Raw genomic sequence first — 7,859 nt, 5'->3', positions numbered from 1 at the left:
AACTAGCAGGAAATATCTCATAAAATTACAAAAATATGAGTAATCATTCATGACTTATTTACATGAAAACAAAATTACATATCCTTTATATCTAATCCATACACCAACGACCAAAAATACCTACAAACACTTTCATTCTTCAATTTTCTTCATCTAATTGATCTCTCTCAAGTTCTATCTTCAAGTTCTAAGTGTTCTTCATATATTCTACAAGTTCTAGTTACATAAAATCAAGAATACTTTCAAGTTTGCTAGCTCACTTCCAATCTTGTAAGGTGATCATCCAACCTCAAGAAATATTTGTTTCTTACAGTAGGTTATCATTCTAATACAAGGTAATAATCATATTCAAACTTTGGTTCAATTTCTATAACTATAACAATCTTATTTCAAGTGATGATCTTACTTGAACTTGTTTTCGTGTCATGATTCTGCTTCAAGAACTTCGAGCCATCCAAGGATCCATTGAAGCTAGATCCATTTTTCTCTTTTCCAGTAGGTTTATCCAAGGAAATTAAGGTAGTAATGATGTTCATAACATCATTCGATTCATACATATAAAGCTATCTTATTCGAAGGTTTAAACTTGTAATCACTAGAACATAGTTTAGTTAATTCTAAACTTGTTCGCAAACAAAAGTTAATCCTTCTAACTTGACTTTTAAAATCAACTAAACACATGTTCTATATCTATATGATATGCTAACTTAATGATTTAAAACCTGGAAACACGAAAAACACCGTAAAACCGGATTTACGCCGTCGTAGTAACACCGCGGGCTGTTTTGGGTTAGTTAATTAAAAACTATGATAAACTTTGATTTAAAAGTTGTTATTCTGAGAAAATGATTTTTATTATGAACATGAAACTATATCCAAAAATTATGGTTAAACTCAAAGTGGAAGTATGTTTTCTAAAATGGTCATCTAGACGTCGTTCTTTCGACTGAAATGACTACCTTTACAAAAACGACTTGTAACTTATTTTTCCGACTATAAACCTATACTTTTCCTGTTTAGATTCATAAAATAGAGTTCAATATGAAACCATAGCAATTTGATTCACTCAAAACGGATTTAAAATGAAGAAGTTATGGGTAAAACAAGATTGGATAATTTTTCTCATTTTAGCTACGTGAAAATTGGTAACAAATCTATTCCAACCATAACTTAATCAACTTGTATTGTATATTATGTAATCTTGAGATACCATAGACACGTATACAATGTTTCGACCTATCATGTCGACACATCTATATATATTTCGGAACAACCATAGACACTCTATATGTGAATGTTGGAGTTAGCTATACAGGGTTGAGGTTGATTCCAAAATATATATAGTTTGAGTTGTGATCAATACTGAGATACGTATACACTGGGTCGTGGATTGATTCAAGATAATATTTATCGATTTATTTCTGTACATCTAACTGTGGACAACTAGTTGTAGGTTACTAACGAGGACAGCTGACTTAATAAACTTAAAACATCAAAATATATTAAAAGTGTTGTAAATATATTTTGAACATACTTTGATATATATTTATATATTGTTATAGGTTCGTGAATCAACCAGTGGCCAAGTCTTACTTCCCGACGAAGTAAAAATCTGTGAAAGTGAGTTATAGTCCCACTTTTAAAATCTAATATTTTTGGGATGAGAATACATGCAGGTTTTATAAATGATTTACAAAATAGACACAAGTACGTGAAACTACATTCTATGGTTGAATTATCGAAATCGAATATGCCCCTTTTTATTAAGTCTGGTAATCTAAGAATTAGGGAACAGACACCCTAATTGACGCGAATCCTAAAGATAGATCTATTGGGCCTAACAAACCCCATCCAAAGTACCGGATGCTTTAGTACTTCAAAATTTATATCATATCCGAAGGGTGTCCCGGAATGATGGGGATATTCTTATATATGCATCTTGTTATTGTCGGTTACCAGGTGTTCACCATATGAATGATTTTTATCTCTATGTATGGGATGTGTATTGAAATATGAAATCTTGTGGTCTATTATTATGATTTGATATATATAGGTTAAACCTATAACTCACCAACATTTTTGTTGACGTTTTAAGCATGTTTATTCTCAGGTGATTATTAAGAGCTTCCGCTGTCGCATACTTAAATAAGGACGAGATTTGGAGTCCATGCTTGTATGATATTGTGTAAAAACTGCATTCAAGAAACTTACTTTGTTGTAACATATTTGTATTGTAAACCATTATGTAATGGTCGTGTGTAAACAGGATATTTTAGATTATCATTATTTGATAATCTACGTAAAGCTTTTTAAACCTTTATTGATGAAATAAAGGTTATGGTTTGTTTTAAAATGAATGCAGTCTTTGAAAAACGTCTCATATAGAGGTCAAAACCTCGCAACGAAATCAATTAATATGGAACGTTTTTAATCAATAAGAACGGGACATTTCAGTTGGTATCCGAGCGTTGGTCTTAGAGAACCAGAATTTTGCATTAGTGTGTCTTATCGAGTTTGTTAGGATGCATTAGTGAGTCTGGACTTCGACCGTGTTTACTTAAAAAATGATTGCTTAACAAATTTTGTTGGAAACTATATATTTTTAACATGTGAATATTATGTGATATATTAATCTCTTAACGCGTTTGATATTATGTGATAGATGTCTACCTCTAGAACAAGTCCCATTGACTCACCTAATAATAATGAAGAGTCAAATGTAAATTGGAATGATTCGTGGACTGATTCACAATTTCCCGAAGAGGAACCGGAAGAAGAGTCGGAACCGGAAGAAGAATCGGAACCGGAAGAAGAATCGGAACCGGATGAAGAAATAGAACCGGTGGGGGAAATAATAAAACGGTTAAGTAAAAGAAAATCCTCAACCAGCCGACCAAGGTTAATTATGGTCAATGGTATTTCCGCCAAGGAAGCAAAATATTGGGAGGAATACCAATTCTCCGATTAATCGGATTCCGACGAGAATTCCGATGATGTTATAGAAATTACCCCAACTGAATTTAAAAAGGCAAAAGAAAATAATAAGGGAAAGGGCATAAAAATAGAGAAATCTAATTCCAACCCCGATGAACTTTATATGTATCGTCAACCCCCGAAGTCCTTAAGTTGTAACAATGACCCGGGAACCTCTAAACCACCAGGTTTTTCTAAACCAATGTAGATAACGACGGCTCGTATTAGGGGAAAATCATATATCCCTAGAAACTTGGCAAAACGAACCAAAACCGAAGAAGAAGAAACAAGCGAGTCGGAATAAGATAGTTATATTCATGTGGTGTAATATATGTAATATAGTGTGCTTATGCTTTATGATATATGTAAAAATTGCTTGTATTAATAAGTATTTTTTTTTATGAATCTAACTCTTGTCTATTTTACAGTATAAAAACGCAAAATGGATAGACAACCCAATATTTTAAGAGACCTACCCGGAGACATGATTGATGAAATCTTGTCTAGAGTCGGTCAGAATTCCTCGGCACAACTATTTAAGGCGAGATCAGTTTGTAACACATTCGAAGAACGTTCCAAGAATGTCTTGGTTTATAAGAGACTTTCGTTTGAAAGATGGGGGATATCACATTGGGAAACCCATAAGTTACGATGTGTTTACTTTGACGCATATATTGCGGGGAACCCAAATGCTATTTTACGCAACGGGTTAAGAAATTATTTTGACTCAATGTATCCGAATATAGGACTTCATGATTTAGAAAAAGCGGCTAACATGCAACATAAAGAAGCATGCTATGCTTACGGGTTAGTAATGTTCGCTTCTCACCAAAGTGAGAAAAAGAACATCGGGCTACAGCTATTAAACAAAACGTTCCCACAAGTGACGGAGTCGGTAATTGGGGTAAGAAATGAGGTTTTTAGATTGTTACGGGACTGTTGGACATTACGTAACCCTCGTCCCTTTGACGACGTTACAACACGCTGTCTTATCAACGGCCATAACGGTTATGTTCCACAAGACCAAGGATGGGAAGTAATCCTAGTAAAACCAGAATGCATGACTTGTTTCTGGACGTATGAATTACGTGTCTTTATTGCCTTTGCTGAACGACTTGTGTACTAGCTAGAATTATCTTCACAACCATCTTGTATCAAATTTATTGTGTGCTATATTTCATGCTATATGTAAAATAAGCGGTATTGTAAGTTTGTAAAATATTGTGTAAAAGTTTGAACGCGAAATATTATTATAATCAGTTTTTCATATAGAATTGTAGTAGTTGAATTGTATATTAGCTACTAAGTATGAACTTAACAGGTAGGTACTACCCGAATTTAAACTTATAAAACGCTAATATTAAGAAAAAGCTTTTATAAATGAGTTCATATTATGCTATGAAATACTATTAACTACTCTTAATATTCTGTATGATTAACTTGTTCCATTTGACTATTTTGAAGGAAATGGCACCGACTACTCGACACACCGTGAATATGAATGAAGAGGAATTCCGTACTTTTCTAGCTTCAAACATAGCCGCAGTACAGGCTGCGCTACATACCAACAATAACCTTGGATCTGGCAGTACAGGAAATCGTGTAGGATGCACCTACAAAGAATTCACTGCCTGCAAACCTTTGGAATTTGATGGAACCGAAGGACCGATCGGATTGAAACGGTGGACCGAGAAGGTCGAATCGGTGTTTGCCATAAGTAAGTGTACTGAAGAGGACAAAGTGAAGTACGCTACGCATACCTTCACAGGTTCTGCGTTAACATGGTGGAATACCTATCTAGAGCAAGTGGGACAAGACGATGCGTACGCACTACCGTGGTCAGCATTCAAGCACTTGATGAACGAGAAGTACCGTCCCAGAACCGAGGTCAATAAGCTCAAGACAGAACTTAGAGGGTTACGAACCCAAGGATTTGATATTACCACATACGAAAGACGATTCACAGAATTGTGCCTATTGTGTCCGGGAGCATTCGAAGATGAGGAAGAGAAGATCGACGCGTTTGTGAAAGGATTACCGGAAAGAATCCAAGAAGATATAAGTTCACACGAGCCCGCCTCCATACAACAGGCATGTAGAATGGCTCACAAACTAGTGAACCAGATTGAAGAAAGAATTAAAGAACAGACTGCTGAAGAGGCCAATGTGAAGCAAGTCAAAAGAAAGTGGGAGGAAAACGGTGATAAGAATCACCAATATAACAACAACAGCAATTACAACAATAATCGCAACAATTATCCCAACAATCGCAACATCAATCGCAACTACAACAAACGGCCCAACAACAACAATAACAACAACAACAACAACAGCAACTACAACAATCATCCCAACAACAATAATAACCGCAACAACAACAAAAATCAGAAGCAGCTATGCCAAAGGTGTGAAAAGTATCACTCGGGGTTCTGCACCAAATTTTGCAATAAGTGTAAAAGAAATGGTCATAGCGCGGCAAAGTGTGAGGTCTACGGACCAGGGGTTAATAGAACAAAAGGAACAAATGGTGTCGGAACGAGTAATGGTGGAGCAAGTAGTGTCGGAGCAAGTTATGCCAATGTAGTTTGTTATAAATGTGGAAAACCGGGCCACATTATTAGAAATTATCCGAACCAGGAGAACACGAATGGACAAGGCCGCGGAAGAGTTTTCAATATTAATGCGGCAGAGGCACAGGAAGACCCGGAGCTTGTTACGGGTACGTTTCTTATTGACAATAAATCTGCTTACGTTTTATTTGATTCGGGTGCGGATAGAAGCTATATGAGTAGAGATTTTTGTGCTAAATTAAGTTGTCCATTGACGCCTTTGGATAGTAAATTTTTACTCGAATTAGCAAATGGTAAATTAATTTCAGCAGATAATATATGTCGGAATCGAGAAATTAAACTGGTTAGCGAAACATTTAAGATTGACTTGATACCAGTAGAGTTAGGGAGTTTTGATGTGATAATCGGTATGGACTGGTTGAAAGAAGTGAAAGCAGAGATCGTTTGTTACAAAAATGCAATTCGCATTATACGAGAAAAAGGAAAACCCTTAATGGTGTACGGAGAAAAGGGTAACACGAAGCTACATCTTATTAGTAATTTGAAGGCACAAAAACTAATAAGAAAAGGTTGCTATGCTGTTCTAGCACACGTCGAGAAAGTACAAACTGAAGAAAAGAGCATCAATGATGTTCCCGTCGCAAAAGAATTTCCCGATGTATTTCCGAAAGAATTACCGGGATTACCCCCACATCGATCCGTTGAATTTCAAATAGATCTTGTACCAGGAGCTGCACCAATAGCTCGTGCTCCTTACAGACTCGCACCCAGCGAGATGAAAGAACTGCAAAGCCAATTACAAGAACTTTTAGAGCGTGGTTTCATTCGACCAAGCACATCACCGTGGGGAGCTCCTGTTTTGTTTGTCAAGAAGAAAGATGGTACATTCAGGTTGTGTATCGACTACCGAGAGTTGAACAAACTTACCATCAAGAACCGATACCCACTACCGAGAATCGACGACTTATTTGATCAACTACAAGGCTCGTCTGTTTATTCAAAGATTGACTTACGTTCCGGGTATCATCAAATGCGGGTGAAAGAAGATGATATTCCAAAGACTGCTTTCAGAACACGTTAGGGTCATTACGAGTTTATGGTCATGCCGTTTGGTTTAACTAATGCACCAGCTGTGTTCATGGACCTTATGAACCGAGTGTGTGGACCATACCTTGACAAGTTTGTCATTGTTTTCATTGATGACATACTTATTTACTCAAAGAATGACCAAGAACACAGTGAACATTTGAGAAAGGTGTTAGAAGTATTGAGGAAGGAAGAATTGTACGCTAAGTTTTCAAAGTGTACATTTTGGTTGGAAGAAGTTCAATTCCTCGGTCACATAGTGAACAAAGAAGGTATTAAGGTGGATCCGGAAAAGATAGAAACTGTTGAAAAGTGGGAAACCCCGAGAACTCCGAAACACATACGCCAGTTTTTAGGACTAGCTGGTTACTACAGAAGGTTCATCCAAGACTTTTCCAGAATAGCAAAACCCTTGACTGCATTAACGCATAAAGGGAAGAAATTTGAATGGAATGATGAACAAGAGAAAGCATTTCAGTTATTGAAGAAAAAGCTAACTACGGCACCTATATTGTCATTGCCTGAAGGGAATGATGATTTTGTGATTTATTGTGACGCATCAAAGCAAGGTCTCGGTTGTGTATTAATGCAACGGACGAAGGTGATTGCTTATGCGTCTAGACAATTGAAGATTCACGAACAAAATTATACGACGCATGATTTGGAATTAGGCGCGGTTGTTTTTGCATTAAAGACTTGGAGGCACTACTTATATGGGGTCAAAAGTATTATATATACCGACCACAAAAGTCTTCAACACATATTTAATCAGAAACAACTGAATATGAGGCAGCGTAGGTGGATTGAATTATTGAATGATTACGACTTTGAGATTCGTTACCACCCGGGGAAGGCAAATGTGGTAGCCGATGCCTTGAGCAGGAAGGACAGAGAACCCATTCGAGTAAAATCTATGAATATAATGATTCATAATAACCTTACTACTCAAATAAAGGAGGCGCAACAAGGAGTTTTAAAAAAAGGAAATTTTAAGGATGAAATACCCAAAGGATCGGAGAAGCATCTTAATATTCGGGAAGACGGAACCCGGTATAGGGCTGAAAGGATTTGGGTACCAAAATTTGGAGATATGAGAGAAATGGTACTTAGAGAAGCTCATAAAACCAGATACTCAATACATCCTGGAACGGGGAAGATGTACAAGGATCTCAAGAAACATTTTTGGTGGCCGGGTATGAAAGCCGATGTTGCTAAATATGTAGGAGAATG

The sequence above is a fragment of the Rutidosis leptorrhynchoides genome, chromosome 4 (assembly GCF_046630445.1).
Source record: "Rutidosis leptorrhynchoides isolate AG116_Rl617_1_P2 chromosome 4, CSIRO_AGI_Rlap_v1, whole genome shotgun sequence".
NCBI lineage: Eukaryota > Viridiplantae > Streptophyta > Magnoliopsida > Asterales > Asteraceae > Rutidosis > Rutidosis leptorrhynchoides.
Note: the sequence above shows the minus strand (reverse complement) of the source record.